The sequence below is a fragment of the Pyxicephalus adspersus genome, chromosome 11 (genome assembly GCF_032062135.1).
Source record: "Pyxicephalus adspersus chromosome 11, UCB_Pads_2.0, whole genome shotgun sequence".
In the NCBI taxonomy this organism is placed as follows: domain Eukaryota; kingdom Metazoa; phylum Chordata; class Amphibia; order Anura; family Pyxicephalidae; genus Pyxicephalus; species Pyxicephalus adspersus.
The window spans coordinates 55,217,257-55,225,937 of NC_092868.1; the positions used below are offsets into that span (position 1 = coordinate 55,217,257).

The window sequence follows — 8,681 nt, forward strand, 5'->3', positions numbered from 1 at the left end:
GTCCTATACAGGATTTCTGTTTTTGCTATTTTAAAAAGAAAGGAAGTCATGCAAAAAGATTGTTAGCTGGGTGAAAAAAATTTCAGCTCCACCAAATTTGCCAGTCTTTACCTGGGAAGAATCTTTCATGAATGTTCTTTCTAAAACACATAAACGCATTTCTTCATATTAGATGTTATCTTCACACCCCCTTTCTAATGTCTATTAGTTGACTTAGAAGTGCATTGTGCTATCAGGCAACGCGTAGACATGCACCTGCGCTATGGTCCAATTATTCATGAAAAACACTTCCATGATAAATATTATTTAGATTTTATGTTTCACAGGACAGCTATGTTTATAAAAGGAATACCTGCTCCTGATAAACAGCATGCTTTGGATGGTAAAAGCCCTAAGCCATCATCGGCGTGTTTACTAATTTCACCCTTGTCTGCAGGTGATCATGTTGTTCCAACCTAACATGTTTAACACTTTTTAAATAAACAGTTTGAGAGTACCTGTTCCTCCCTCTGTGGTGAGTGAATCCAGATGTTCCCATCCAATGCCCCAGCGCTCGCTCATTCTGCCACTACATTATATAAATACAAAGTCAACAGATTTTAAAAGGGATTTTGCATTTTTAGATAACGAATTCTTTACATTGTATCCTTACTAAAACTTTATATAAACAAGATGCCTTTTCTATATAGCATTTTTTCTAGGTTTGTGTTTTTTTTGTTTTACATTAAAAGCTGTCCAGCTCATTTCTCTTATTATTGCAATCTTTGGATACAATCAACTCTGGTAATTTAATGATAGAAGACATTACTCTGAGATAAATCTATTTTTTTCAAAATGTTGTAACATTGTTATATATATTATACAGGGATAAAGAACGATATGACATGGATGAACATACAGATGTGATAAAGATAGATAGATAGATATTGAAATACATAAATAAACAAATTTAGTGTCCATAAACAACATAATCAAAAGAAAATACTTTTGGACTGTAAATCTATTTGGATAAAGCAGCCTTTCTCCACCTTTTTAACTCTTAAAATAATTTTCAGATCTTCAGAGAACCCCTGATATAATTCCTATATCAACAGATCATAGTACATTAGTCTGGTGATGATTAGGAATAATGCTTCTTACATTGCTGGCCATTGGGATAGCCAAAAAGATCATTGGTGTCACTTAAACTGACCAAAGAGGAACAAATTGCTTATTACTCAAGGAACCCCCAGCAAACTTTGGAGGAACTTTGGTTGAACAACACTGGAATAGGGCATTCCTCTCCTGCTGTATATTGTGTATTTGTTACGTAGGCAGATTTATCATCTACAAACCCCATTTTTTCACAGGTCTGCAATTAACATTGGTGCTTTAAAAATATAAGATAATAATGAAAATAATAATATTATTAGGTGTTCAGCCTGAAGATCCTGGAGCTAGAACAAGTCCGTCATCACTCTCAAGCTTAGATTTGTCTGTTTGCGGCCATCCATCGAATGAGAGATGCTAGGACAGATAACCAGACCATTATGATTAAAGGGAGCGTTAATATTTTGACTGGTCAGCCAGTTTCAATTTTAGAAACCAAATCTTTACAGCCAAAAGTGATTTACTTTGGCACAAGATAAAGCCAGAACATTTTTAATTTTTACGAAGTGACTTTTAATCCCACTGTGTCCTATTAAGCTATGCAGCAAGCTGGGCTCTCAGGCCGGGAATAGACAGCTGCGCCGCAGATGGTAAACTGAAAACTTCATTCATAATGCAATGCCGCTAGTCTCCATTCCCAGCAAGACGTCTAGCGAGTGTGCTATGGCTTTAGAAAAATAAACACATGTGACTACGCTGTCTCTTAAAGGACGCAACCCCTCCCTCCACTCCTGGAACTGAAAGAATAACAGGCTAAGTGCTGCTTGTGGTCCGCAGTCAAAACAAGGCAAAAACTCATTTATCAGGCAAAGAAAATGTGCAATTTGGAAAGCCGCCTCTCAATTAAAGAGTTTTTTTGTGAACTGTTACAAAACGAAAATATTTGGGGACTGTTTTTCTAACGTGTCTAAACAACATATGACACAAGAGTACCTAGAACCATTTACATTAGTCCCTATCCCTGGAGGAAGCTCACAAGTTAAAGTCCTCAGCACACCCACCTTAGGGCAATTTGGGAGGAAGCCAATTAACCTACAAGTATGGTTTTGGATTGTGGGAAAAAAGTTATGCAGACACAAGAAAAACATACAAACTCCATGCAGATGGTGTGACAGGTGGGATATGAATCCAGAATGAAGAGCAATATTAGCCATGGTGTTCTCACACTGTTCTGGCTCTAATACCAAGGGCCTGATTCATTAAAGCTTGCCAATGCTGGAGAAAGTTTGGAGTTGATCTGGTCCAGGATTGAAAACAGTGTTCAACCTATTGCAAATTATTTTTGAAAATCCAAAAAATCCATTCCAGGTTTGTTGGATCATCTAGGTTCTCCCATGATAGTCTAGTCTATCTTCTCCAGTCTTGGAGAGCTTAATAAATCAGGCCCTAGGTGTATACTAATTACTTTTTCACTCATTAATATTTTCAATCAAAATAATAAACACACAAATCAATGTTTTATGATGAACAACAAGTAATTGATGATCAACCTACTTGTTCAATAATAGATCTTGATTACAAACAAATTCACTGTTATATCCAATTGAAAGTCAAAACTGTGTCTGCCAAGGATGTTTGACTCAGTAGGGTCTAATTATAAAGAAATTAATCTGACATTCACCAGTCCCTGTTGGAGAATCTTCCAGGTCCATGTGTTTGAATGGCAGCATTAGTTTCTCCACCAGGGGAGGTTTCAGTGAATGCCAGGTTCACCACTTTATAAACAGAGCCAAAAAGAATTTCCTGTTAAGCAATTCACTGTGTTCAGACACAAACAGGGGTTTGAATTTTATACCATGATTAATCAATCTTTGCCTATTCAATTTTTCACTAACACACTGCCTAAATCTTGAAAAGTGTTTATTAGGAATACACTTTTTTTGATAAATTTGATGTTTTCATTAAAATGATAGAAAATATTGCCTAGTGCATGGCTAGGATTACTGAACCAGGGCTAGGTTCATGCTGGATGTGAAGTTGTGGTGTGTTTACCGCTTCCTGATGCCAGGAACTGTTGCATCTCCATAGGAAATAAATGTGTGTGACAGTGAGTGGTACTAAAACTGCTAACTGTCACCAACTGTCAAATAAAGCAGACACTGGTCCTTTCAAGAACCAGTTCTGTAGTGCAAGAGCCTGAGAGGCTTGCAGGGTGATAGCCAAGGGAAGGTGTGCGGGATTGTGCAGGATCTTAACTGGACACTAATCAATAAGTGACTAACACATGCTATTATTATTATTATTATTATTATTAATAAACAGGATTTATATAGCGCCAACATATTACGCAGCGTTGTACATTAAATAGGGATTGCAAATGACAGACTAATACAGACAGTGATACAGGAGGAGAGGACCCTGCCCCGAAGAGCTTACAATCTAGTAGGTGGGGGAATTTCACACACAAAGGATGTGAGATATGTAGTGTGGGAAGTAGTGATGGTTTCAAATGACAGAAGAAGCCGGGTAGGCAAGTTTGAAAAAATGGGTTTTGAGCGTCCTTTTAAATGAGCAGAAAGTAGGAGCAAGCCGAATAGGACGAGGAAGACCATTCCAGAGAGTTGGAGCAGCTCTAGAGAAGTCTTGTATTCGTGCGTGTGATGAGGTTATGAGTGAGGAAGTCATTAGTAGGTCATTGGAGGAGCGAAGAGAGCGGCAGGGGGGAGTATTTTTTAACCATGTCAGAGATGTAAGTGAGACAATAACTGTGTAGGGATTTGAAGGCAAAGCACAGGAGCTTAAATTTGATTCTAAGGTGAAATGGAAGCCAATGGAGAGAACTACAAAGAGATGTAGCGGAAGAGGAGCGGAGCGAAGGATGGATGAGTCTGGCTGCAGCATTCATAATAGATTGTAGAGGGGAGAGTCGGGTTAGTGGAATACCAGCGAGAAGGATGTTACAGTAGTCCAGACGAGAAATGATAAGAGCATGTACAAGGAGTTTGGTGGTCTCAGGGGACAGGTAGGGGCTATATGAATACCTCTGCATTTTATGTAGTGTATGTTTTAGATACATTCCCATTACAGTATTCTCTGCAAAGTCCCATGAATACTTGTTGATTCTGCCCGTGAAGCCCAACTAGTTCAGCTTCCTGTGATAATGTGACAACAATGCTGCACTGCTCCTGAATTCAGAGCACAGTTGTCACATGCATGCCACATGTTGGGTGTGCTTGCTTGCACTATAGCTGGATGAATTGGTGCCAGGGGTTGGCTGTCATTATTGTCAATCAGCATGGGGCATTACCTAGTCAAATCCACGGAGTTTTGCATCAACCGCGCTGCTTTGGTGTTGAGAGCAATTCACTGTGATCTGCAGTGTCTATGACAAGAGCATGACACAAATGAAGGAGGATTTGGCTCAGTCATTAGGTGTGCACGAAGTATTAGGAATACTTAATGATACTTGTGCATCACATAGTACATTTAAATGACAGATGCACTAAGTTAGAATAATTTGGTCTCAGAGTTTTCAATATTAGCACAAAGCACTCAGAATCTACAATTGTATTAATAACTATTTAAGAATTAGGCAACCTCCGTCTTTAAGGCAGCAGATGTTCCAGCAGACAGATCCGGAGCACCTGCTATGTAACTGCTGGAATAAAAATACTGCATGTGGTCCCAGAGCCAGTGGTTAAGGACTTCTGCATCACTGAAGAACTTCAGCCAACTTCCTTTTGGGATTTTTTAAAGAGATCTGATTTTTAGTGTTCTCTGTGCCCTTATTACAAGGTTTTTCCCTAATGCCACTCCTAGTGACAATATTATTATTATCATTAATAATAATAAATATAATAATATTAATAAACAGTATTTATATAGCACCAACAGTGCTGTACACAGAGCTGTACATTGAATAGGGGTTGCAAATCACAGACAGACACAGGCAGTAACACAGGAGGAGAGCCCAGAAGAGCTTACAATCTAGGAGATGGGGGAAGTAGCACATAATATGAGGGAGATATTGAATGGTGAGTAAGTAGTGAGGGTTAACAAGACAAAAGTAGACGGGTAGGTGAGGTGGAAGCGTTGGGTTTTAAGGGCTCTTTTAAATGAGCACAAAGTAAAAGCAAACCAAAAAGGATGAGGAAGACCATCCCAGAGAGTCGGTGCAGCTCTAGAAAGCTCTTGGAGCTGTGGGTATGATGAGGTTATGAGTGGGGAAGTCCTTATTAGGTAATTGGAGGGGCAATTTGAGGCTAGGGGGTATTTTTCTATCAGGTCAGAGAGGAAAATGGCACAAGAACTGTGGAAGGATTTGAAAGCAAAGCACAATTTGATTCTAAGGTGAAATGGAAACCAATGAAAAGGACTTCAAAGAGATGCAGCAGAAGAAGTGTGGTGGGAAGGATGGATAAGTCTGGCTGTGGACATCACAGAAAGTGTGGGAAAATCCATTTTATAGAGTCACACACAGGAAAAAAGAAACCTGACATGGTTCCAAACTGTAAACCATTTTATTCATTAAATATTTCTACTGTCTTTAAATCTGCAGCTTGCATTAAAATAAGACTGAACAACCATGTCACAAATGTTCTTATTTGGGCACTTCCCCTTGTGTGACACAACTGTCTCCCAGTTGAGCTCCTCTGTTGTCACCTTGTCACATGCACCCCTCCTGGAGACTACAAGCGCTCATAGAGACCCATGGCTCGAGTATAGTCCACAGCTGGTCCGGAACAATGATATTCTTCTGACATATGAAGACATGAATTGACTAAAAGATCCTCAAAATCAGCTGCACAGATAAGCAAAAAAGGATTAACTGAAGAAAAAAATATTTAGAATGATACAGTTTATTTACTATAAATGACAAAAGAGACCAAAGAATGGTTTTAGGACACTTAGTGCCTTTTCTTTACATACTACAGCAACCCGAAGGTGAAAAACCTACTGTTTTCCTGATATGAAATTTCAGATGGTCTTGCAGGGGGAATTATATACGGCAGCTTATACCTTTGTCAGGCGTCATACTTGAAATCCGAACAAGCGTTTGACTGTAATCCTAAACAGAACTTCACAGCTATCTCCTGCATGCAGTAATGTGATATCCTGAGGCTACCAGTCTCACATATTGGAAATTCTTGGGCATTCCAGCGTTAGAAAAACAGCAGCAATGTGAAATCTACTGTACATGAAAGAAAAAAATTTGACAGCCGACACAAAGCCCAGGGTCAGCGTTCTGTTCATTTGGTGCTGTTATTCAGTCACAGCTCATTTCTATCACATTTTTAATAGTTATGTTTAAAGTCTGCTCCAGGCACATCCTACATTATTCATGAAGAATGGCTTCATAACATTTATTTTGACATATAAATTAAAAAAGAAGGAAAGTATGAAGAAAGAAAAGATAGCTGGAGGAAAGGATTAAAAAAATAGTTTTGAAAATAGTTGGATCAAGACATTGGATCCTAATTTTAAAATGAAACTAAAGTCCCACTTTGAAAAATTGGCGATTGGACAGGTGGTTATTGCAGATTTTGCACTCCATTTTGCAATAACTATTCTTGCCTGTCCGATTGCAGCCCAGCTGTCAAATGTTGCTGTGCAAGCTCAGCGTTTGTTGCCCGAGGTACCTGGCAATCCCAGCTTCTCTTGTGCATGCCTGGAATGAATGGCACAGAGTTACGCCATCCAGGCTGGGCCAGTCAGGATGGCCGAGGAAGAAGATGGCGGCTCCCTGTGATGGAACAGGGAAAGGTGAGTTCTGCTTTAAACTACAGTGAAAGTTTATTTAGGAACCCATTCACACTATTGGTTGCGATCTACACGTAGGTAAATGCATTGGTGTAGTGTCAAATTGCCATTCATTCTTAATGGTACTCACCTTTGCTGAGAAATGTGTGTAGCAACACAGCACAATGACAATGTGACAAGGTAATGTAGTTTGCTACCAGAAATGTTACATGCTGCTTTTTGTTCCAATTTAAATTAATGGACCTTAACCCATCATATTAAGCACAAATGAAGCACAATAGTGATCCAATAGGGACATTGTACCGTCACAATGGGGCTATTATTTTTAAAGCTCTCCAAGATGGTAAAGATAGATTATCATGGGAGACCAGGGTGACCCAGCAAACCTGAAATTAAGGACTGAAAACATTGACCAACTAATACATTTTTTTTAATTCAATTCCAAGTTTGCTGGATCACCCAGGTTCTCCTATGATAGTCTATTTCCATCAGTCTTGGAGAGCTTTAATAACTCAGGCAAAGTATGTCCTGGATAACAGCGAGGGGATTCCAAAATATTAGAACTGCCACCAGGACAGGAGTAGAGGGAATGTCTTTCTGTTAAAGCATTTCATTTGCCAGTGACATTTTCTTAACTTACCTAAGGTTACCTTACTTCCTTGTCTGTGTAGTAAAAGAAAATAACACAAAAGGGCACTTAGATATTTGTTAAAACCTGACATTGGTTATAACTCTTCCCTACTCTACAGTGCTTAATAAGTTTACATCATCTGAGCCTAATTTTCTAAGATCTTTTTGCTGTAGCCACTGAAGGGTTTGTTGCATTAACTGATGAATACAATAATTTGTGACATACTGCGTGCAGTCAGTTTTGACTGAATACCCCCTGTAGCCCACAATCTCCTAAAACATATTAGATTCATCTCCATGCTTCACAGCAGGGATTGTATGCTTTTCTTCAAAGGCCTTCTTGACTTTTCTTGAAATATAGCAATATAGTTGTGTCCAGAGCATTCGATTTTAGTCTTGTCACACCAAATTATTTTGTTCCAGAAGCTCTGAAATATCTCTATCTGCTGTTTAGCAAGCGCAATGTTTTGTGACCTTAGCACACCTCAATGGCTAACATTTAAAAAAAATTCTTTAAGCATCAGCAAAACTGTACCTTAAGGCAACTGTGCTACAATATAAATGTGATTTAATGTCTAAATTGTCTTTCTGTTATTCTTTCTTACATGATTTATTTCAAACCCCCTGTTTAAGATCCGATGACCCACAGCCATCAAAGGATTAAACAGACAGGGGAGGTGTCGGAGCATTTCTAGCTGAACTTAGCACACGGGTGAACTTAAACACCATTTACCCACGTAGGCCCATTCTTCTTCTTGGCCTTTTCCCTCATTGCTTCATCCTGGCTCTGAGTGGGACCTGGTACAGAGGAGGAAGAAATAATCTTCTGCATTCCTTTCTGAGGAATTCTGCACCACAGCCAAGGAACCTGGCAGACAGATATGCATTATCAGTCCAATCACTCCGAGAGAAAGAACGCCAGCCCAGAACCTACCCAAAATCTATGGCATGTGCCGACCTCAACATGGGGTGGAGGACAATCAACTGCTGATTGACATGTTACCTAAATCAGAGGCAGTGCGATGTACAGGAATTATATTAACATGCATGTTTTCATGAACAGAGACAGTGTGAACCAGAAAAGTATTTGTTTCATTTTATGTATTTTTATATTCTGTTTGATATCCCAACCATGCCCCTTTTAAGTCCCAAACTGATTGTGTTTGTGGTAGCTTTTTTTAATTTACTGAACGCTGTTTTTC

At 39.1% G+C, this 8,681-nt stretch overlaps 1 long non-coding RNA gene across 1 annotated transcript in view; it reads left to right on the top strand.

Moving 5' to 3' along the window:
- LOC140341445 (uncharacterized) overlaps positions 1 to 8,269 on the top strand; it is a 32,842-nt gene extending 24,573 nt beyond the window's left edge. The window contains exon 3 of the long non-coding RNA XR_011922881.1: positions 8,113 to 8,269. This is a non-coding gene — a long non-coding RNA (uncharacterized lncRNA). The remainder of the gene's footprint in view (positions 1 to 8,112) is intronic.
- Positions 8,270 to 8,681: the final 412 nt, after the last annotated feature.